The sequence below is a fragment of the Ursus maritimus genome, unplaced genomic scaffold (genome assembly GCF_017311325.1).
Source record: "Ursus maritimus isolate PB19 unplaced genomic scaffold, ASM1731132v1 scaffold_13, whole genome shotgun sequence".
In the NCBI taxonomy this organism is placed as follows: Eukaryota; Metazoa; Chordata; class Mammalia; order Carnivora; family Ursidae; genus Ursus; species Ursus maritimus.
This window is the reverse complement of record NW_024423675.1, coordinates 51,873,489-51,896,298: the sequence shown is the minus strand read 5'-3', so window position 1 is coordinate 51,896,298 and position 22,810 is coordinate 51,873,489. Positions and strand designations below refer to the sequence as shown.

Sequence of the window (22,810 nt, the reverse complement as noted above, 5' to 3'; positions counted from 1 at the left end):
AAAAAAGCAACAAAAGAACACAAATTCACAAAGCTATCAATCGTATACTAATCCCATATAACCTAGTTTCCTTAACAAAACTGTAAGGAAAAAATTAAAATGAAATAGACAAGGGGCACCTTTCGATTAAAAGAGACTTAACTAATTGTAATGATAGGCCCTTATTTGCATCCTGATTGAAGCAGAGAGAGACGGAGAGCAAGGTGGGAGGCAAGGTGGGGGGTTGTACGTTTGGAGAAACGTGAACACCTCCTGTATAGTTATTTAGGAATTATTTTTAATTTGGGAGAGGATAATAATGGTATTGCCATTGTTACAAAGTCGGAGTCCTTATATCTTAGAGAAACTGACTCATCATCGATTATGTGGTGTAGTATCTGGGATTTGCTTCAAGACAAACCCAGAGCAAAGGGACACTGGATGAGGATAAAGGTGAAATAAGATGAATTGTGAGTGGATGTGTTTACCGTTGGGTGCTAACTACCAGGAGCTTCCGTTATCCTATGGTATTAACTTCTGTATATATTTGAAATTCTGCATTACAAAAAGTAATAGTTAAACCGTATCTGTTTAAACTAAAATACTTCAATGTGTGAACAAATTTTTTCCGCTTGAAATGTACAGACGCAGATCTTTACAAAAGAAACTCACCAATGACGTCCTTAGGGAAATACCACTGAATTTAAGTTCAGGTCATTCATTTGATTTTTAGCAGAGCTAAGAAGCAAATTTGAGACTCCTGAAACTTCCTCCAATGCTCTTTCTATTTTGTGGCTGCCTTTCAGTTAGGGGGCACTGAGGTCAAAGGCAATGCACTGTTTTCTGGGTCACTGGAAGGGAACCAACCAACCAAAGTTATACAAAAGTATATCTTGACTCAAAATAACACAAATGTTTCCTACAATTGAGGCTCCTGGACAGCACAATGGGCTTTTCTCTAGGTTCTGGACAGCCCCAACCTGGGTGAGTACCTGGGTAGAGACTTGAGGGCCCCCCAATAAGGATGCTTGCTGTAAAGAGAATTCCTGTATCAGCTCCGAGGCTGCACTGGGTGACCTTGAAGCTCCCTTTCTAGTTGATGATGCCATAATTCTATAATGAGATGATCCTTCTGGTTGTGACACATAAGTCATAACTCTCGCTGAAGAGCCAGCATGTGCCAAGGGCAGCATTACTACCTGAGTAGAAAGAAAAGCACTTGATTTTCAGAAACAAGCTGATACAGTCCCTCCAATAAGCTAAAAACTTGAAGACTCAAATTATTGCAAATAATGCAGTTGTAGTCATTTGCCTTTTAATACATATATTGAATTCCTTGAGAGTGCAAGGTACTTGGAAATAGATCATAGGGAGTAAAGGAGCTCAGGCCCTGGTCCAAGTCTTGAGATGGGTCTGGGACCTCCAGCCTCTGTTCCCCCTCTGCTGGGAGCTGCCCATGACCCACCACCCTTGAGCAGTCTTTCCTGCATGGAAACCTGCTCCTAGACAGTTCTGATACCCAGCTTGTAGAGCCTGTAGTGCCAAGTGTAAGCTACAAGCAACGTGTCACCATTCCCAACCGTTTTTCTTAAAGCTATATTTCAACCAGAGTGAAAAGATTCATTCCTCTTAAAAAAATAATTCCTAGGGCACCTGGGCGGCTCAGTCAGTTAAGCATTTGCCTTTGGCTCAGGTCATGATCTCCAGGTCCTGGAATCAAGCCCTGCATTGGGCTCCTTGCTCCTCTCCTTGGGGAGTCTGCTTCTCCCTCTCCCTCTGCCCCTACCCACCCCCACACCACTCACATTCTCTATCTCTCTGTCTCTCAAATAAATAAATAAAATCTCAGGAAAAAAAAAAGAATTCATAGTATGAACAAATAAATGGGGGGAGTTAGTTTGAGGTGGGCCTTCTGAAATGACATACTATAACCAAGCCATTTATTCTGGGGACTGCAGAGAAAAGCTAACCCCATGGTCTACATCAGAATGGGTTAGGGCCCTGTTGCCTCAGGCCAAAGGTGGATGCCATTCAGGATCTCAGAGTTAGCCTTGCAAGGACAGATCAGGAAGGATGTGGTGCTAGCCTTCCAGAGATCCATAAGGGAGTCCATTCGGCCTCTGTTATGCTATTGGCTTCTCTTTCCCTCCCTCCTTCCCCCCCTCCCTCTCTCTCTCTCCCTCTTTCTCTCTTTCCCTGTGGTTGTCAGTGACATGAATCCCGGCTCCATTCTACATGGAATATTTCTGATCTAATTCTAATAGCCCCTACATTTCAAGAGATGGATATAAACACCAGATGGATATTACAAGAAAATTGGATTGCTCCGCAGTGAGTGAGATATAGAAAGGCCCTTTCCCAACCAAGCAGTAGACAAAATTGTAACAATAAGTTGTGTTCGAAATAAAATGGTTCATAGATCAGAGGTGACACTGTCTTTTGTAAAGCATGAAATTGTTCCTTCTGTTGGGTAGAATGAGGATAAAAAAATAAAAAAGAACACAAAGTGTCTGCTATCTATTGGGTTATGATCTTCCTTAATTCACAAATATGTACCCGTATCTCTAGCTATGAATATAGCAATAAGGTTCTTTAAAAGGCTACACATTTAATATATTTCTGTGCTTGGTGCAGAGCAAATCTGATTTGTCCCTGCAGCAAATTAGCCTCAGCTCTCGAGTTCTATAGGGTTGACTTCGAACAGTCACCTGCTACATGTCCGACACGGTAGACGAAACGGCTCCACATCGCCTCCTCAATGATATCTCCTCCTTTACATTTCAGGCCATATGTTAACGTGCCCTTGACATTGTCTTTCAGTTCACTCTTCCCTCTTCCTTAATCATTTCAGCACCGAACTCACGATTCTGCTTCTTGTGCCACCTCTCCCAACATGCTTGTGCTCTGACAAGTCTATGACCATTCTGGAACCTTACCATCTAGCACGTTCACACCTTGTATCGAAATTTTTACAAACACATTTTTATCCATCTGGACACTATAACTATACAAACTTTGCATTTCCCTTACAGAGACCATAAGAGCGTGCTGCCGATAATGTGGGCTTACCCAATATCTGCATCACCCCATGTGCCGTGGGGCAGCTTTGATCTCGGACGCACCCTTTCCACCATCCCCGTCACCTCAGTCCTCCCTACAGGCTATCATCTATCCAGGCTACCATAGCAGAAGAGGGCTTTGAAAATGTAATCAGGCTGAGAAGGAGATGTACTTTTAGGAATATTTGTGAGAAAACTGGCAGGAAGCTGATCTCAGTGCAAAATGTCTGTTCACCCCTGCCTTTCTTCCCACAGGCCAGATGACCGTGAGGGGCCGGCCCTCCTTGCCAGTCTTCAAGGTTTCAAAGGCCTCTGTCCAGAGGTGGATCAAACACCTACCTAGTCACTCACCCCAGGGACAGAGGCAAGTGGTGGTAGCAGGGATTGTTATTTATTTTTAGTTTTTTGTTCAGTGGGTGGTGATCAGACTATAAAGAGGCTGCAGGAAAGGGCACGCCTGGTGAGGAACAGGGGCCTCTCTGTCCAACAATAGGGCTCATTAAGGCCCTAGGACTGTAGATGGTGCTGGAGGGCAGGCTGGAATAGGTAAGAGAAGTTATTTTCAAATCAGCACCATTTCATGGATTTTGAATGTATTATTCAAGATTATTAAAGATCCTCTAAGTTGCCATATAAGCCTTGAGCCCGCTAACAGTTAAGCCATTATGTCCCAAAGTAAGTAATGAGTGTTGGGGTTATAATTACAAATACTTCGATCTCAAGGTCTAGGTGAAGTACAGCTTTGGATGACGAAAGACTGAAAAGGAAAAGGACATATTTCTAGAAGGTGCCATAATAGGGCTCTGGGCCAGTTTGTTGAAAGCTAATTTACTAAAATTAACTTCACGAATGACCAATAGCCTGACTCTTTGAGGGATTTGTTTATAAATTTTAGTTTAGTTCCTGCCCCTACCTCTGCCTCTCCTGGCCCCTGGCTCTAAACCTGACCCTGCTTCTCTAACAAAACAGCCTGGGCAAACCTCTGGGCGGGCAGGGCGGGGGGGCAGGAGAAAGCGTAGGGCAAGGATAAAACAAATTTTTTAAACGTCCCAAAGGTTTGCAAATTGAGCATTTGGCAAATTGTGTTTCAGTAAATTGGTGGCTCAGTACATTGACTTGCCTTCCCCGAAGCAGAGCTATCATTTACTTGTCGTTCTCTTTTCTAGCAGAGGCTCCCGTCCCTTTCACACTCAGTTAAAATAAGAAGGGACGACATCTGCGAAGACATGCATACCCAACTGCGCATGCGTGCACACCTCTCTGCCCAAACTCGTTATGGGATTTGAGACACCAGGTGAAGAAAGACTTCTGAAAGGTCATCTCTTTCCCCCATGTAACAATCTCACCTTATGTTAGGCTATCTTGGGAGCAAAAATCACCAGAATTCTTGTGTTTAGTCTTTCTGGCCATGGTGGGTCTTTTATTTTTTTTATTTTTATTTTTTTCATTTTTATTTTTTTCGATTTTATTTACTTACTTGTCAGGGAGAGAGAGAGAGCAAGCACAGGCAGGGGGAGCTGCAGGCAGAGAAGCAGGCTCCCTGCTGAGCAAGGAGCCTGTGCCAGACTAGATCCAGCACCCTGGGATCAAGACCTGAGCCAAAGCAGACGCTCAACCAACTGAGCCACCCAGGCATCCCACATGGTGAGTCTTTTATTTAGTTATTAAAGCTGAGCAACCAAATTAAGCATTATTCCAACCTAGATCCCCATGCACAGTCTCTCTCTGATTTTCTTGGCTGTGAATCCTTCCCATTAAAGTGCCTGAGTCTCTATAAAAGCATCAGTCTATGCACGGGGCATTGTTTCGTCAAGTCTCAGATGTCTAAAATGCCAGTGCCTCCCACTGCACGGCCTTGTTTCTTTGGCTGCTACACACTCTTATCTTTTATTGCTTACATCAGAATCTAGGCCCGTTAGAAAGGTCCTTAAAGAAAATCTGAAAAATTCAAAGGAAAACAGCAGAGGAATACAAATTAGAACAACAAAATACTATTTGTAACTTATAAAACTGGCAAAGCATACAAAAGGAACTATATCGGTGTTGGCTCAGAATTTATGAAAAGATAAATTGGAACCATGTTTCTGGAAGGACATTTGCAAATACACTCTATCTTAAAATATCTGTTGATCTTTAATTTCTCTGCTAGAAATTTTCCTAATGGAATACAAATGTATATAAAGACTATTATCCCAGTGATGTTTACCACAGCAAAAAAAAAATGGAAATAGACTTAATGTCCATCCTTATGACATGAACTGAATATATTATGCTACATTTATAGGACATATGACAAGGCATACTAGACAGGTATTAAAGATTGCCACAATATATTAAAGAAGGAAACAGATTATAAACCGGTATGTATACTATTATAACACTTGGTAGCATAGCATTTAAAATGTTAGAACAGAAGGCCTTCAGTTCATACACTAAATTAAATAACAATTATCTCTAGGTTAAGGGATTATGGGTGAATTTTATCTTCTTTTATTTTCCAGATCTATACTTTCCAAATTCTTTACAGTTAACCTGTCTTCAATGAAGTAAACCGGGTTTTGACCTCTTTCTTATTTTTCTTTAAAAAATAATTTCATGATTTTTCCTTATGGTATAATTAAGAAGGGAAAGGGATAAAACAAACAGCCTTATTACCCTACCAAAAAGAACTCCATAGTACCTTTTGTCTCCCTTTAAATCAGTATGTTCTTTAGAATACGGTATCAAAAAAGATCACCGATGCATTTGAGGGAAATTGAAAACAAAACAAAGCAAAACACACACACACACGCACACGCACACGCACAAACCTTAAACGGTAAAATAGCCGCAAGATGAAACTGATTTCAAAAGAAGAAAATCAAACAATATTCAGTTCCCTGCTTGCTGTCTAAACTTAAGCTTTCTGTTTGATAAGTCCGGTAAATTCGGGAAGGGTTGGCTTCCTCCCTCCCTCCCTTTCTCCCGTTTAAAAACAAACTGCATTCAAGCTGCAGCCTGTCTGCTGTAAGGCGCTGGTAGGACCCCTCGCTGCAGGATGGGGGAGAGAACACGCAGAGCAGAAAAAGATCCACAGGGCACGTCAAGCACCTAGCTTAGTGAAGGCATATGGGAGCTGCTCAGGGAAGGGTGCCTATAATAACTATTATTATTTAGTGTAAAAAATTACAATCAGGACAGCCCCTTTTGGAAAAGAAGCAGGAGCACTGAGCTAGTGTCGCCCAGTTCACAAGCCCTGACAGCTGTACGCAGCAGCAAGTCAACCAGAAGAACTATTGAGCTGTTTCCAGGGTTTCACGGGAAGGATGAAGAGTCCTGAGAGCCCGTCTCCCCTAAAGGGAAATGAGCCACTTGGGCCCCAGATGTGCCTATCTGCCCGGACTCGGGCCTGCGTCAGCACCTGCCGGCCGGCCGGTCACCGGGCCGAGCATGCGCCCTCGGCGTTGCATAATCCTGCCGGGGCGGCCTCGCGCCCGCGCGCTTGCCGTAGGCTCCCCCTGCTGGACAAACGCGGAAACGACGCTTTCGCCGCCCTCTGTTTCTTTCCCAAGCTTTCTCCACGTGCAGTCTTTTTTCACCGCGCCACCACCAGAAGGGAATTTTCTGCCGTGGAAGAGAAGCAATGAACCTTAACCCCGGCATAAAGCAACCACTGGAGCATCAGTCAGCAGACACGTTCCATGGGAGGAAGGGCTTATTCTCAGCAGTGTTCCCACATGCTCCAATTCTTGCCTTAAGCCTGTGCACTGAGGAGTGGAGCAGCCAGGCCTCTCTTTGACAGAGCAGAGCAGAGACCCAGCCTTAGTGCCCCGGGGGGACCTTCAGTCGGGGCTGCAGCTTTGCAGCCCTCTGTTGCTTTTAAGTGCGCATCATACCACAGAAGCAGAGGGACCTGCAGACTGCAGGGATGGCCTTCGCTTTGTCCCGCCCTGACTCCGGTCTGGACAAACTGCCTGTCGCTTCCATAGAATTGCAGTAATAATCCCTTGAAGTGAGACTCGGCTAGCAATGGAGAGCATCAGAGGTACTCAGGCTTGTCTCTAACTTGTCTTTGCAAAGTTCTACGACCACTGAGCTCGGGTGGGCTGTGGCAGCACCCAATTTCCCATACGGCGGTGCGCGTGCGCTACGGAACCGTGGAATCATTATTGTTCAGCCGAGAAAAAGTTAATGATACTGTCATCTTTCCTTTGCTCAGGATGTGACAGATGGGACACATCTCTGTCACCTGAGCCTTGGCTCCAGTGTGCCCGGGCTGAGCAGAGATTGAGGGGCTGACAGTGTCGTAAAGGCGAAAAACGCGGGCCCCCAGAGTATTCTCGCAGAATCTTTTAGGGAATCCTTGGCATTTAATTTTGGTCCAAGTTATTTATGATCTTGTCTTCTCCTGGTTCTCAATCCTGGCTGCACTTTAGAATCACCTAGGGAGCATTTAAAAATCGCTGATGTTCAGGCTCGGCCCCAGAATAATTAAATCAGAATCTCTGGGGAGTGGAACCAGGGCATCTGTATTTTCTTTTTAAGATTCTGGGGTGACCACACGGATCAGCCAACGTTTAAAAGCACTGCCCGAGTCTTTACTTTCCTAGCTTGAAGGACATGACCTTATACAAAATAGAAACTCAGCAGTGATTGATGAATGACAAGTGAATGAATGAATGAATGAATGAATGAACAAACAAGGACTGGGAAGGGCAAAAACAGGGGTATATTCCTTTATAACAAATATGCTAAAATGATGCCATTAGTGAATTAACAAATAACTAAGAGTAGGCCATACTGTAAAGGCATTTCCAAAAACTAAGGATGGAAAGCTTTAAGACAGGCTTAGGGAGATGGGTCAGCTGGCTAATGCTGATGAGAAAAGGCCCCAAAGCAACCTGTGTTTATTGTTGGCACTGGCCTAGTAAAGTCCTCCCTTCCTGCTTGGAGGGTGAGGGAGGGAGGACAGCAGGACAGGAAGGAGTTGGAGAGGGGAGGAACTTGGAGTCTCGTAACTGATTCGGAAGAGAGGATAGCAGGGTTGCCTGCGTTCCCCCAAGTTAATGTGCCAGAGGAACGTTGCTGAGCACATGGAGCCCCTGGAACTTGGGGTGCCTGGGGGTGGTTGAAGCAGAGTACCAAGGTGCCATGTGTTGAGTTGGGACAGGACGCAAATCCATCCAAGAGACTCAGGAACAAGAATGCCCTTTCGGGGAGTCTAGGCAAATCCAGTCTGCTTCCCAGACTAGCGGATGAACTCACTGAGACCGGAAGTAGTATCTTTTTCAAACCCTTTCTGGAACGTGTCTATTTCCCTACATACAGGGAAGTGGACCAGCTTCTCAAGTGAGTGTAAACAACAGGGGAACTAAAAGAAAAATGAAGGGCAGAATTCAAGCTCAATGGGATTGCAAACAGTTAAATTCATGCGGTGAAGTACAGCACCAGATGGAACCCTTGGGGGGCAAGTGTGTAGCGCTAGAAAGGAGCCAGGTGGCGAAGACATGCGCAGAATGAGAACGGTCCCGGCCAGGAAGAGGCTGGCCCTCAGGGGTTGTATCTCCAGGCTTGAAGCTGACCAATTTTTCATAAACAACTAAGATTGTTTCCTTTCTCACTTTTAGATTCAAAATAGAATTAATAGCCCAGAGTTTCTGTCAATGCTTGAAGCAAAACAGTGTGTCTTATTAGTCACTTCAGAACGACCTGCTTCATGATTCAGTGGAACCCGTTCTCCCCCAGCTAACATCTGAAATGTAACTAGGGCATGTAATGCAACGGAATGGTTAGGTAAATGTGGAAGCTCTTAGGTAAAAGCGGAAGGAAACTCGTTCTTTTTCCATCCTGAGTTGGGAGAAAGGGCTTTAGTGAGGTCAATTCCCTAATTTGACATTAAAAAGCCTTGCCCAGTCTAATAATTACATGATTCCAGGCGACTGTTATAATGCAAACTCTGAACGCTCCGGCAATCTGAACTTTCTCTTTCCCCCAACCTGGGCCTAACAGATGCTTTGGAGACCAGACAGAAGGGTGGGAGCAAGGTTGCCATCTCACTGCGTCTTCACTGCTAGCTGCTGCTTTTTAATTCCTCTGGGATTGGGTCCAGGGGAAAAGACGAATGGGGGGGTGTGAAGGGTGAGAGGCTGGTACACTCGTCATCTAGTGCTTGTGACCCACGGCCACGCTAGTTGTTTGAAGGTCTCTCGTGGGATGTTTGTTTGCGAGTCTTTGGAGGTCCTCTCTCCGGAGACCTTGACCTGAAGCTCTCTACAAATGGGAAATACCTATCACCTGTCATCTGGCAGTCAGCTGTGACTCCCAGCTCAGTCCCTGCACTCCAGTGCTCAACCCCTTTCTTGGGGTCATACTTGGCTCCAGGCATTCCCTTGGGTGACTCTTTCCTAGATTATCTCCAGCCAGCTCCCCTCAGTGTTCATACTGCTTTTCTGAAAAACTCAAACCTTTGTCTGCTTGGGAGAATGAGCCAAGGCTCATTTATACACATGGCCTCTGACCTTTAGACTTTACAAACATATCTCCAAATTTAGTCCTTGCATTCCTAGACACACAGGTGCAACTCTCTAAAGAGTCTCCTTAAAACCCCTTTCACTTGGGCTTAAGGTAAGGGGCACCCATCCCTTTGCCCATGTTGGAAGGATTTAGGGAATATAACAGCTCACTCCAGATCAGTTCTCTGGACCTTTCCCTCTTAAACTCTTATAAAATTGCAAGTGAGATCAAGCACCTCATTTTAGAATATAGAGATTGTGGGCACTTGCTGCAGTTTTAAAATATGTTTATAATTTGTATTAAACTCCTGCCTTTGAAAAGTGGGACCTAACTTCCTTGCCCTTGGGTGTGGGCTGGACTCAGTGGCTTGTTTTTAGAAATAGAATAGAAAGGCAGTGACGATATGAGACTGCCGAGATGAGATCATAAAGAGGCATTGTCGCTTCCTGCTTACTCCTTTTCTTTCTTGGATCACTTGCTTTGGTGGGAAATAGCTGTCATATTGTGAAGATACTCACACGACCCCTGGAGGGGGGCAAGAAACTAAGCCCCTGCCACTAGCTTGCTGAGCGAGCCATTTTAACAATGGATCTCCCATCCCCAGTCGAGCTTTCACGTGCTGCAGCCCTTGCCAAAGTCTGGACTGCAACCTCATGAGAAACCCTGAGCTAGAATCATTTACCTAAGTTACTTCTAAATTTCTGACCCACAGAAATTGTAAGATATTAGAAGAGTCATAGTGGAGTGTGTGGGTGGCTTCATCGGTTAGGCATCCAACTCTTGGTTTCAGCTGAGGTTGTGATCTCAGGGTTGTGAGATCAAGACCCGCATTGGGCTGCACGCTCAGTGGGGAGTCTGCCTGAGTTTCTTTCCCTCTGCCCCTCCCCCCGCTTGTACGTGTGCTCTCTCACTCTCTAAAATAAAACAAATAAATCAAATCTTAAAAAAAAAAAGTCATACTTGTGCTTTTATTGCACTATCATGGCCTATAAAATAGTAACTTCATCTTTTGAGAAGTACCAGGGAGAGTAACTCGTACGTGGCAGAAGCTGGCAATGCCATGCCCATATCCCCACAACATTTACCACTCCCCACAGTTCTACTGCTTTTTTCTGCAAACAAGTGAGAGTCTCTACCCGAGGACTCTCTGGCCGCAGGAGCAGCTCTCCTGAATTGGGGCCTCCAGAACTCCTGGAAGTCTCTGCCTCCGGGAGCAGCTCTCCTCCGATGATGGGAAGGGTTTGTTGAAAATACCTCAAGAGCCTCTCTGACTTGGTGGGGCAGCTTTCAGATGTACTCTCCACAGTAACTCAGGGGCTCCTAGTAACTAACCACTTGCTCTCCGATGCCCCATTTTGGCTCCCGTCCCTTCTGGGTCTCAGTTTCCCTATCCATTGTGGAGTGGGATCATTTCTCACATAAATTGTTTGCACTCAAGTTCTGTCTCAAGATCTGCCTCTGAGGAAACCTGACTTAGATCACTTTCCCTCTGCTCCCCTTTTCCCCAAACACTCTCTCTCTCTCTCTCTCTCTCTCCCTCCCTCTCTCTCTTCCCCTGAAGAAGACAGACTGAGCTGATGGGTCAGTTTGAGAAAAGGATTGGACAGTGGGTCACTCAGCCAAGGCTGGGCCCTCTCATCAGAGATAAGTATGTCAGGGTCAGGGTGTCCTGTTGTCAAGAGGCCCACAGTCTCTGTGCACCCAGTAACATAATTTCCAGAGCACACTCTGCCTTTGCAAAGGGGTATCTGAGATTTGGGGTTGGTAAGCTCAGGGTGGGAGTTTAGATGTTTTGGGAAACCTGACTGTGGATGGAGATTAACTCATGCTTTCAAATCCTGTCCTCTCTCTCTTATAAACTGCTAATTCCTGCCATGATTCCTGTCTCTTTTCTCAAACTGTTTTAGTATCCAGTAAGAGTAAAGGAGAATGTTTTTTATTTGTACCCTAAAACTTCAACAACTTGCAACCACAGGAGGTAAAATGTGTAACTTATGAACAGTTTCAATAACCTGAAAATCAATTGTAGAACATTATGCTGATTAACAGTGCTGTTTATAGAAAGAAAATGTAAGAATCCTTAATAAGCTATCATCTTAAGAGTCCACCTCAGATAATCAAACCCTACAAAAGACTGAAAGGCAAAAACAACATGGCAGGAAAGCAGGTTCATAAGCCATACATGTCTGCATCTAACACTGTTGGGGGAACTCTGGAATAGGGTTCTGGAATGCTGTTGGGATTTTAGCTTCACAGAATGCAGTATCTTTTAGTTTAGTATGAATTTGTTTTTGGCACAGTGGGAAGTCCTTAGTCATAAGCTTCTGGGTGTTTTCTAGTCAAGATGGTGTTTAGCATTTACTTTTTAGCTGCTTTAAGCTAAATTCCACTGCACCCCCACACATCCCCACTACCCTTCCTTCCCTAGAAATGAATAATTAGAAATGACAGATAAAGGTTTTAAAATTTTAATCCAAAGGATGTAGTTCACTCAAAATTTAAATATTTTGAAAGAAAAACAGAACCAAAAAAAGAAAGAAAAGAAGGAAAGAAAAAGAAAAGAAAAGAAAAGAGAAGAAAGAAGAAAGAAAGAAAGAAAGAAAGAAAGAAAGAAAGAAAGAAAGAAAGAAAGAAAGAAAGGAAAAACAGAACAGAATGACACAGTAGAGACTAGAGCTGAATCTTTGGCTGTATCAGCTTCCAGGAACAGAAACAGACATTTGATTCTGTAGGGTGATGGAGACCAGACATACCCAACAGATGGGAAAGAACCATAGCCAAAGTTATGGTATAAAATTGGGAGCTGGGGTGGCCTTCTTCCTCCAATAAAAGGAGACTGAGAAACGAGCCTGCTCTTCACTGTCAAGGGGTGTGACTTGTCCAAGGTGCATGATGGGAAGAAAGTTGCAGTACAGCCAGCACCTGGGCCAAGCCACCCGCTGGCTCCATGAACAGACCTTCAATGTCTCTGATGTACTTGCTAGAGAGGAGCACTGAACGATAGTACAGGACCCAGGCGGAAAGGGAAGGGGGATGAAGGCAAGAGGGTTTCATTTAAGCTCAGCCTGCAAACTGAAGTTCAAACTTAGGCCAGGAAAGTGATTACTGAGAAAGGCATCTGACAAAACCAACACAGGAACCCAACAAGTTATTTCCAACAAAACACGAATAATAGGACACCCTGAATAGAATGAAAACATAAATGTGTTTACTATCCAGACATTGATCTAAGAACTTCAAGTGTATGATATCGTTTGATCGAGACAATAGCATTATGAAACAGGTACTATTGTCCCCACTTTATAAAAGAAAAAAAATGAGGTACAGAAAAATTTAGGAAGTAACACTAAGACATCTTTTCACTGAGAGTACAGAATTATAGATTCAACAAGAGTATGATATCATAAATAAGAAAACATATTATGAAATCAAATAGAATGGAATAAGAAATTATGAAATTAAAAGAATGACATAATAATTATAGGTGGATATTTAAAGAAACATTGTAAATCTTGGGGCGGGGGGACGGGGAAGACAATCAAAGAAACATTCCCAGTAGAAAATAAACCTCAACAAGATGCAGTTTAACAGGATTGCCTGGGTGGCTCAGTCTGTGAGCGTTCGACTCTTGATTTTGGCTCAGGTCATGATCTCAGGGTTGTGGGATCGAGCCCCGCATCAGGCTCTGCCTGGGCATGAAGCCTGCTTGAGATTCTCTCTCTCCCTCTTCCTCTGTCCCTTGCCCACCTCTCTCTTTCTCCCTCTGTGTCTCTAAAAGAAGAAAGAAAAAGAAAAAGAAAATAGTTGACAGATGACTGAGGGAAGTAGCACTGAGTCATTTACCTAGAACTTGACACGGCAAGAAAAACAAATCAAATATATGAAACGGATGTTAACAGTCCTGGTGAATAGAAAGAGATTCCAACTTGGATCTCATAGCAATCCCAAAAGTAGAGACATGAGAGAATGCCCAAAAAAACCATTCCTGACACTGTATAAACACTGTCTCTAAGGAGACATCAGCTGAGAGTTTTCCAGAACCAAACAAAGATATAATTTCTCGGATTGAAAGTATACACTGAGTGCCAATCAGGATAAACAGAAATAAGCTCACACTATACACATTGGGTGAAATTGCATAACAAGGGTCAAGATAACATCGTAAATGCCACCAGAGAGAAAAAAATCACATTGCCTTCAACGGAATTACAATTTAGACTGACGTCAGACTTCTTATCAGCAAAAACAGATGTGAGAGGTCAGTGAAACAATATCTTCAGAATCCTTCGGGAAGGTGTCTTGCCAAAGTTCCCTTTGTGGTCAAATTCTCTTGCAGGGGTGGTAAAAGGGCTAAGAAAGTTGGTCATGTGGTCTCTCAGTGAAATAATGACTGAAGGATTATTTATTCAACAGACTTTTGCTAGTCTGTTGGACTGTTGCTGTATGGTAGTCTTCAATTTTACAACCCCAAGTTTCTCTGAGAAAGGAAGTCTTTACTTTGGTTAAAAATTATAATTAATATGGTGGGAGAGGGTGTATTAGGAGCAAGTGACAGAAAAATACAAGTGTGTTTGAGTTCTGTTTTTAAGGAAACAGTGAGTAGTTGTATCCTCAAGTCATGTCATTTTTTTCTAGGTTATGAAAGAGCATAGTGAAGGAAAACACTTGGAAAGTGAATTTTCCTTACCTTAGTTTATAATACCCAGGTCAGCAAAAAGCCACGATACATTTTTAAATGTTGGAGAACAAAAATTTTGGGTGAACTAAATCTAACTAAATCTAATTGTATCAGCACGCATGCTGCATACATCTGAGCAAAAAAACCAAATCATTTTACAGCATATATAACAATGACACCATATAAATTCAGTTTTAAATCTCTGCTGGGCATACAGTAACACTCATGTAACCATCACTTAAACGAAAAATAGATTAGTACTGTCATCTCACAATCTCTTGTCCCCTGGCAAACACTCCCCTTCCTGAAGGGAACCACTGCTCCAATTTTGACACTATAGTTTAGTTTTGTTTTCAACTTTATATTAATGAAATCACTTAATATGCATTCTGTTGTGTGTTCATTCTTTTGTTCACATTACATTTGTGATGGTGACTCATGTTGTTGGTTTGGGTTCAACTATTCATTTGGTTTGGGTTCAACTATTCATTTGGAAGAAAATTCTATCTATCGAATTATCATCTGTTCATTTTGTAGTCACAGTATATTACATTGTATTTGTCAAGGTATATTAAGTTTATGTTAGTAACATAAGGGTAGTAAAATATCTGTAACTTCTCAGTGAATTAACAGAGTGTTTATTTCTTGTTCATGCAAAATCCACCACAGATGAGGCGAACCTCCATGACTATAGTCTTTCACATGGGACTCAAGAGACCCAAGCTGTTTGGGTCCTATGGCTCTGACATTCAATACATGGATCACACATTTGTTGCCAACAGAGAAGCCACTCGTGTGAAACCACGAAGGGGCTATTTCCTGCTCCAGCATGAAAGTGAAACACACATCACATCCACAACACCATTTGCCACAATAGCCATAGAGCCTTCTTTATCTACCTGGAGGCTGGAAAATGTAAGCAGGAGAGGAGAATCAGACATTATTCTGGGAGGCATTAATGAGGTCTATCGCCCATACTGCAATAAAAATATTTTTAGGTAGATCTAATATAAATTATATATTATAATCATGGCAGAAAAAATACTGGCTACTGTTTTGTGATAAACTAACGGTGGACAAAACCTATATAAGCAAGATAAGGACTTCATCTGTCCCAACAACAACAACAAAAAGATAAATTTAATTACAAAATATGTCAAAATGTTTATACTATGTTAAAATGTTATATTAAGGAGCACCGTAAACAAAGTCAAATGTAAACAAATTGGGATGTAAGTAACATAAGCCTGGCTGAAAGCCGCTTACCTACCTTCCCCAGTCTTCCTTCGAACACCTCCCTCACACCACTCCTCCACGTCTGTTCCTCAGTGAGTACACGGAAACTTCATGACATCACTATGTTTATGAAAAACAGATTTTGTTTTCCCTCAAATTGTTTCTCATTGCTTATGTAAACTTGATTTTACTGTCAATGAATCTATTTTTCCCTGTGAAAATCATTTTGGCATCTTTGGTTGGATTGAAAGGAATCATAATTTTTCTCATTAAAATTGATATAAATATTTCTTTTCAATTTAATGACTTTCTACTTAGTGGCTTGGTTTCAGGTATGAATTAAAGTTGTTAGCAAGGTATGGGTGTATTAAGAAAATTTTGCATACTGATGTTGAAGGTTTTCTATGATTGCTGCATGAGAAAAAGCAAGTTACTGGATATTTTAAAGTTATGATCTCATTTTTGTAAACATGATCTGGAATGATCCAGACTGACACTAATAATAGTGATGTTGTCTAGGCTTACATAGAACACTAGTTATTAGTTCTAAGACCCCGGGGCACAATGCAAAGGATCACATTCTGCCTCCACTGCTTGTTAACCATAAGACTTTGAACAATCTAACTCTTTACTCCTTAGCCTCAGTTTTCTTTTTAACCTGAATATCCAGAATAACAATTACTTCACAGGGTGGTTGTGATGTTTAAATGAAGTAATTAACTGTCAGATATAGTAGGTAAACTACATGTTGCAGCTAGGGTTACTACTTTTTTTTATTTAACATTTCTTTATTGTTCAAGTTTATTTAAAAATGAACATGTACTAAATTTGTAAAAAAATTAAAATAAACCTATAGGGTCTAGTGAGCTTTTAGAATAGGTTTTTCTCTACCACATATGACTGCACTGTCATGAATAACTTACATAAATGTGTATATTTGAATAAATTTGAATAAATGTTTCTATGACCCAACTCTCAATTCTTAGGTCTAATACTGATTCTATTTCTGCACTCTCTCTACTGCCTGGTAGAGATGCTTCTCTAGTTTTGGACTTCTAGGTAAAGCAGTTCTCATTTGAACACCATAAAATTGTTTAATCTTTTGTGACCATCTTGACCCATTTTGCTCATACCATTTTGAGTACTGGAATTTTACGTATGCATGTATGTATGTACTGAAGTTTTAAATGATGAATGGAATATATATATATATATATATATATGTATGAAATATATATATGTATATATATATTTCACATAAGGTATAAATACTTACCATTTATTAATTATTGCTTCTGTGTCATGTTGCTTTTTGTTTTCATTTTTTGAGAGAAGGGACATGGTCATGAGAATAATGTGAAAATCCTGAGTTCCTGATTCCCACTCACCTGCCTTCTGGGGACACTAATAGATGGGGTTGAGTAAGAAAGCTGGGGAGCTCCTGGAAATATGATGGTGAGCCTCTGTCCACGGACACACAAGAAACAGAGGGCCCTTAAAGGTATGTTAATGAGGGATAAAGGAAAGCAAAATAACACTAAACTAGACTTAGATTATCGACCCAGTGACAGCGTTCGGTGGTAGAGCGCAGTCTGTGATGAGGTACTCAAAGAGCATGGAGCAAACAGGCCTTCTTTTCCTTGAAATATAAACAAACGCATATCTCCCCACCATTGTGAGAGCAAGGATGGATGGAAGGGGAAGAGTCAAAGGGGAAGGGGATGGGAGCGCTAAGGGAAAGACATGGAATCACTGCAGATTTATAAAGAGGTAGCCTTTATTCCCTGCTTCATTCACAACAGAAAATTACATAATGAACTTTAATTTGGCTGGAAACTGAAGGAAATCAATTTACAACATCAAACTTTCTTCCCCTTGGCCTGCCTGGTTTTCGGTCCTCACAGATTAGGAGTTATTCCGGGTGTTCCATCACTCAGCCTTGTATCTGAGGCTGGAGAATCATTTCACACTTCGACAGCTCGTTAAATGAAGCATCGAGTTACCTCATAATTGACTTGTCTCCACTGTGTGCTTCCACACACAGAATTCCAGCCAAATTAAAGTACAACAGATGGGAAAAGTCGTTTGGGAAGAAACACTAATGAAATAGTTTAACTTTCTCTTTGAAAGCTGGGATTATAGACTGATTTCAAATAACTCAGGTCGTGATTCAAATCCTTGGGGTTTGGAACACAGGTACGTGGATTAAAAATCCAAGCAGCAAGTAATGCCTCTTCTGAGCGTGTAAGGAGATACCCCATTTCAGAAGGGTCTCTATCATGGTCATATGTATCATGGCCTCTGTCCGTGGTCCTGAGCTGTCGCGTGGGCATTGCACACTCACTGTTTCTGAGAGCAGCTGACACTACCACTCTCAACCTAGTGCTCGTCAACCCTGCTCCCACACAAGAACAGAGCAAGGAAAACACAGCTAGTCGGGACAATTCTAAGCAAACCCCAAACCCCAAATCCTCAAACACATAGCCTTCTGCTTTAGCATAATGTCACATTGAGGATATTGCCATTGACATAATCCACCAAACTTACTCAGATTTCTGTAATTTTATTTGTACTCCTTTGTGTGCATGTGTGTTTAGTTCTATACAGTTTTATCACCTGTGTAGGTTTGTGTACCTACTACCACAGTCAAGATGCCGAGCACTTGCAACACCACAGGGTACCTTGTGTTGCCTCTTTATAACACAACCAGGCTCCCCTCTCCAAATCCTGGCAACCGCGAATTTGTCCTCCATTTCTAAAATTTTGTCCTTTCAGCCATGTTATAGAAATGGAATCATACATGACGTAACCTTTTAGGATTCGCTTTTTTCACTGAATGTAATTTCCTAGAGATTTCTCCAAACTGTTATGTTTATCCATAGTTCATTCCTTTTTATTGCTGAGTACTATTCCATGGTATATGTCTGTCACTGTTTGCTTAATCATTCAACTGTTCATGTACCTTGGACTGATTCCAGTTTTTGGCTATTGTGAATAAAGCCTCTATGAACATTCGTGTTGAAGTTTTTGGGAGAACAAAGTCTTCATTTTCTGAGGTAAACATCCAAGGGTTCAATTGCTAAGTCATACGATAGTTGGCGTGTTTAGTTTTTTTAAGGAACTGCCAAATTTGCCACACTGATTGTATTGCTTTATATTACTACCAGTAATATATGAGTAATCTAGTTTCTTCTTACCCTCATCAGCTGTTGTCAATATTTTTTTAGCCATCTGGTAGCTGCTATAATAATATTTATATAATATGAATATATAATAATATTTATGCAATATGAATATAATAATATTTCATTGTGGTTTTAATTTACATTTCCCTGATTGCTAATGATGCTGGACACCTTGTGCTTATTTGCCATCTCTCCTCTTTGGCAATGTCTCTTCAATGTTATTTGCCCATTTTCTAATTGTATCATTTGCTTACTGCTGAATTTTGAGTTATTTATGTATTTTAGATACTGGTTCTCTGTTAGATATGTGGTTTGCAGATATTTTCTCCCAGTGAATAGTTTGACTCTTTATTCTCTTCATACCATGTTCTACAGAGCAAGTTTTTAATTTTGATAAAGCTCAATTTAGCAAATTTTCCTCTCATGGGGTTGTGATTTGGAGTCAAGCGTAAGTAAATCTCTTTGCCAAAAATCCCAAAGATTTTATCCTATGTTTTTCCTAAAAGTTTTATAGTTTTATGTTCCCATGTTAAATTCATGGGTCATTTTGTGTTAAATTTTGTCTGAGGCAATAGGTTTAGGTTGAGGTTCTTTTACATTTTTCTTCTCTCTCTCTATTGTCTTTTGCTTAAGGATATTCATTTGCTCTGGAACCATTTGTTGCAAAGCTATCTTTCCTCCACTGATGTGGTTGCCCATTTTTTGCAACTTGGTCAAAAATCAGCTGCGTATAAATGTGTGGATCTCTTTCTGGGGTCTCTACTCTGTTCCATTGATCTATTGTCTATGATGTTGACAAGATTTCACTGTTTTGATCACAAATAGCTAGGCAGTTTGCCTTAATGTTGGTTAGAGCATCTTCTCCCCTGTCACTGTTGTTTTAGCTGCTCTAGAGCTTGTGACCTAGAAAATCTTGGGCACATGTGGACAAAGATGCTTCCTTGACCAGGTACCAGCTGTAGCTCGGTCCCTCCTGCCAGCTCCACGAAATGCCTGGTATCTAAGTGAAAAAGGAGTCACGGGCCAACTGGGAAGGACAATGTTTCCTCCACCTGTTTATTTGCAGTGGGGCTCTCAGCTGATTATCCTTGCCAGCAGTGTCGGCTCACCGGTGGTTGTGAGAGAGACTCCTATTCTACCAGGGAGAAAAGTGTGTTGCAAGAATTTTCTGCCTTTAGTGCCCGCGGTTCTTGGTCACACCACTTTGAAGAATGAAGAGGTAGCACCAGATGAAGAGCCATGGGCAGCAAAGCAAAGTTCATTGAGCAAGAGTATAAAGCACCTGGAGAGGGAGGGGACCCCGAGAGGGTTGCCCCTGGAGTGTCTAAGTTTAGGGGTTTTTATGAGCTCTTTTGTGGAACTATCTTAAGCAATCAGGGTGTGCTGAGTCACACCAATCAGGGCTTTGGGCACGGATCTGTCTACCTATTATGTTATGTCTCTGTGCTGATGGTCTTTTTTTGCTGGCATCTAGGGACTTAGGTCTTAACTGCCCCTTGCCCACGATAGGGACAAATGCCTTGTGGTTAATTATTTTAGAATGTTTTGCAGAAGTGACTTCTGCTAGCGCGCTCCTGTCTAAGCTGCAAAACCGGATGTCAGTGCTGTTTTATCTTAGCTGCCCTGACTTCCTATCTTCTTGTCGAGGATCCCAGCCCTGACTACCCAACTGGCCAGCTCACTCCTAACAAATGTGCCTTCATGACTGCCCTCTTCTGCTAATTTGGTGATCAGAAAACAATGGGTCTAGGTGGTCTTTCTCTGTTGTGTGGGGAGCAGAAAGATGCCTGCTGCCGCATCGTTTCTCCAGTACTAAGCAGCGCGCCTTCTTCCCCATCGCCAGGATCTCCCTTTGGTCGTCTGAGGCATCATTTCCAGGCTCTGCAGTTGTGCTGACTGGGGAGGAGCAAGGATAAGATCAGAAGTCAGAATCTATCACACACATATTTTAAAAGACAGTAGATAAGCAACTACTTATTTCAATAAAGAGGATACTGGTGTATCTTTATGCCGAATTGAAGAGAAATTTCAGAGCCTGGAAAATGTGCCGTATCCCCAATGAACTGATGTTCTTGTGCTTTATTAAAATGCTTAAACTTTTTTTCTTTTCCTTTTTTTTTTCCTTTGACAAAAATAGAGTCTGGGCTAAATTCCAATTTGAATAAGTACACTGATCTTCCAAATTCCCTTGGCAGCGTAAATCACATACAGTTTTCCTCGTGTTCTAACTCGTGGAACAGGATGGCTGTGCACACTGAGATAGACGCCGAGTTCTACCAGGAGCTGCCTGCAGATGAAACACCTTTCCATTCATTACCCCACCGGACTTACACCATCACCGGAGCATGCAGCACTCTGCTTCTCTCCCGGATTGAAGCCCCCTTATTTTCCTTGCCATTGTTTTTGAATCTGTTTAATACTTTTGTGAAAATAAAGAGATCTGTTTTCTGGGGGAAAAAAATCATGTTGACATTTCCAAGTGCAACATTTGGATGAGTGTACCAGCGCCTGCCAAGGACTCCGCACCTGCCTCGGTCCTCTACCCTCCCACACGGTAGTTCTGGTGTAGGAAATGGTGGGGTTGGGAGCCGTCGGCCAAGAAAGAATTCTTGAGACATTTTCAGGCCAAAAAGGTGGTTTTACTTTTTAAAGATTTTATTTTATTTATTTGACAGAGAGAGTGCATGCACAAGCTGGGGGAGAGGCAGAGGGAGAATCAGGCTCCCCACTGAGCAGGGAGCCTGATGCAGGGCTCGATCCCAGGACCTTGGGAATCATGACCTGAGCCAAAGGCAGGCGCTTAACCAACTGAGCCACCCAGGTGCCCCAGAAAGTGGTTTTCTTAAAGCACAGGGACAGGACCTGTGGGCAGAAAGGGGTGCACTGGGGTTGCGAGGAATGGCTGGTTAGATACTTTGCAGCTGGGGAAGGTGATGACTAAGGGAAGTTTCCAGAAGGACTTTCATACGCTAAAGAAGACTCACCAGAACCTGGAGGCCTGCTACCCTCAAGCTAAGGTTGTTTTCCCTCTAGCAAAGCATTAACATGAAGACAGCTGGGAGTTTCCTGGAGGAAGGTTATACTCCGCCTTCCTCAAGGATTTGACCCTGGGCTGCAGGTTATAAGGACACATAATTTTATCTACATTTTCTTCTGCCTTTGTTCCCATAACTAGAACTGAGGAAAGTATCTCCAACTTTCCTTCTCAATTGAACACCTTCCAGTTAAATCTCTTTGTTCTTAACGTCCCTCTTAATAACTGCTGGCCCAAAGCTCTGACACCGCACCGTATTTTGTATGTGGGTGCCACTTTATTTTTCTCCCAAAAGATAGAATCTTAAAAACATAGAATTCACAAGATGTCCAACTCAATCTTTTTAAGGACCAATTTAAACCAAACAAGTTATATTGTATTTAAGAACCTCCGGGGAAATAAGTTTCATGTTATCTTTTGCAGATATATGCTAATATTGAATAGCTTTACTTCCAAGTTAATTTCTACAAGCAATAATGGAGTTTTGGAATATAAGTGAGGTTCAGTGGGGTGAGGTCCAGAGCCGACGACCAAGAAAGAATTCTTGAGACGTATTTGGTGCAAAAAGTTGGTTTATTAAAGCCCGGGGACAGGACCGGTGGGCAGAAAGAGCTGCTGCCCCGGGGTTGTGAGGGGTCACTGATTATATACCTGGGTGTTGTGGGCAGTAAGGAAAAGGGAGGTTTTTTGTGTTTTTTGTTTGTTTGTTTGTTTGTTTGTTTGTTTTAAAGGAGATTTCAAAAGAACTTCCCTATGCTAAAGAGGACCTACATGATACCAGAGGCCTTGCCGGGTGTCAAGTTCAGGCTGTTTTTCCCTCTAGCAAGGTATTAACGTTAAAATAGTTGAGAGCTTCCTGGAGGAAAGTTACACTCTACCGGCTTCCCAGATGGCCTGCAGGTTATCAGGAATTTAATTGTATCTACATTTCCTTCTGGAAGCTAGTTTATTGATAGAAGTGCCTTGTTCTTGTAAATTGCTGAGACATTTGTAAACTGAGGGAGACTCAGGTCTTGCAGGATTGTGATCTCTACAAGTGAACTATTTGTTTTCCTTTCCTTGGCTTTAGGGCAGCCAGGAGTGCCTGAGGAATGTCATTTATATCCCACGGGGTGGGGGCGGGGGGGGGGTGTCAGCATCTGCTTTG

General features: G+C 42.3%; 1 long non-coding RNA gene across 3 annotated transcripts in view; it reads left to right on the top strand.

Annotated features, from left to right (window-relative positions):
- LOC103666931 overlaps positions 1 to 21,084 on the top strand; it is a 261,360-nt gene extending 240,276 nt beyond the window's left edge. For 2 of the 3 annotated variants that reach the window (XR_005834408.1, XR_005834409.1), the window contains exons 2-4: positions 3,294 to 4,332; positions 16,775 to 16,945; positions 20,825 to 21,084. This is a non-coding gene — a long non-coding RNA (uncharacterized LOC103666931). The remainder of the gene's footprint in view (positions 1 to 3,293; positions 4,333 to 16,774; positions 16,946 to 20,824) is intronic. The other variant, XR_569622.1, reaches the window with a different exon arrangement.
- Positions 21,085 to 22,810: the final 1,726 nt, after the last annotated feature.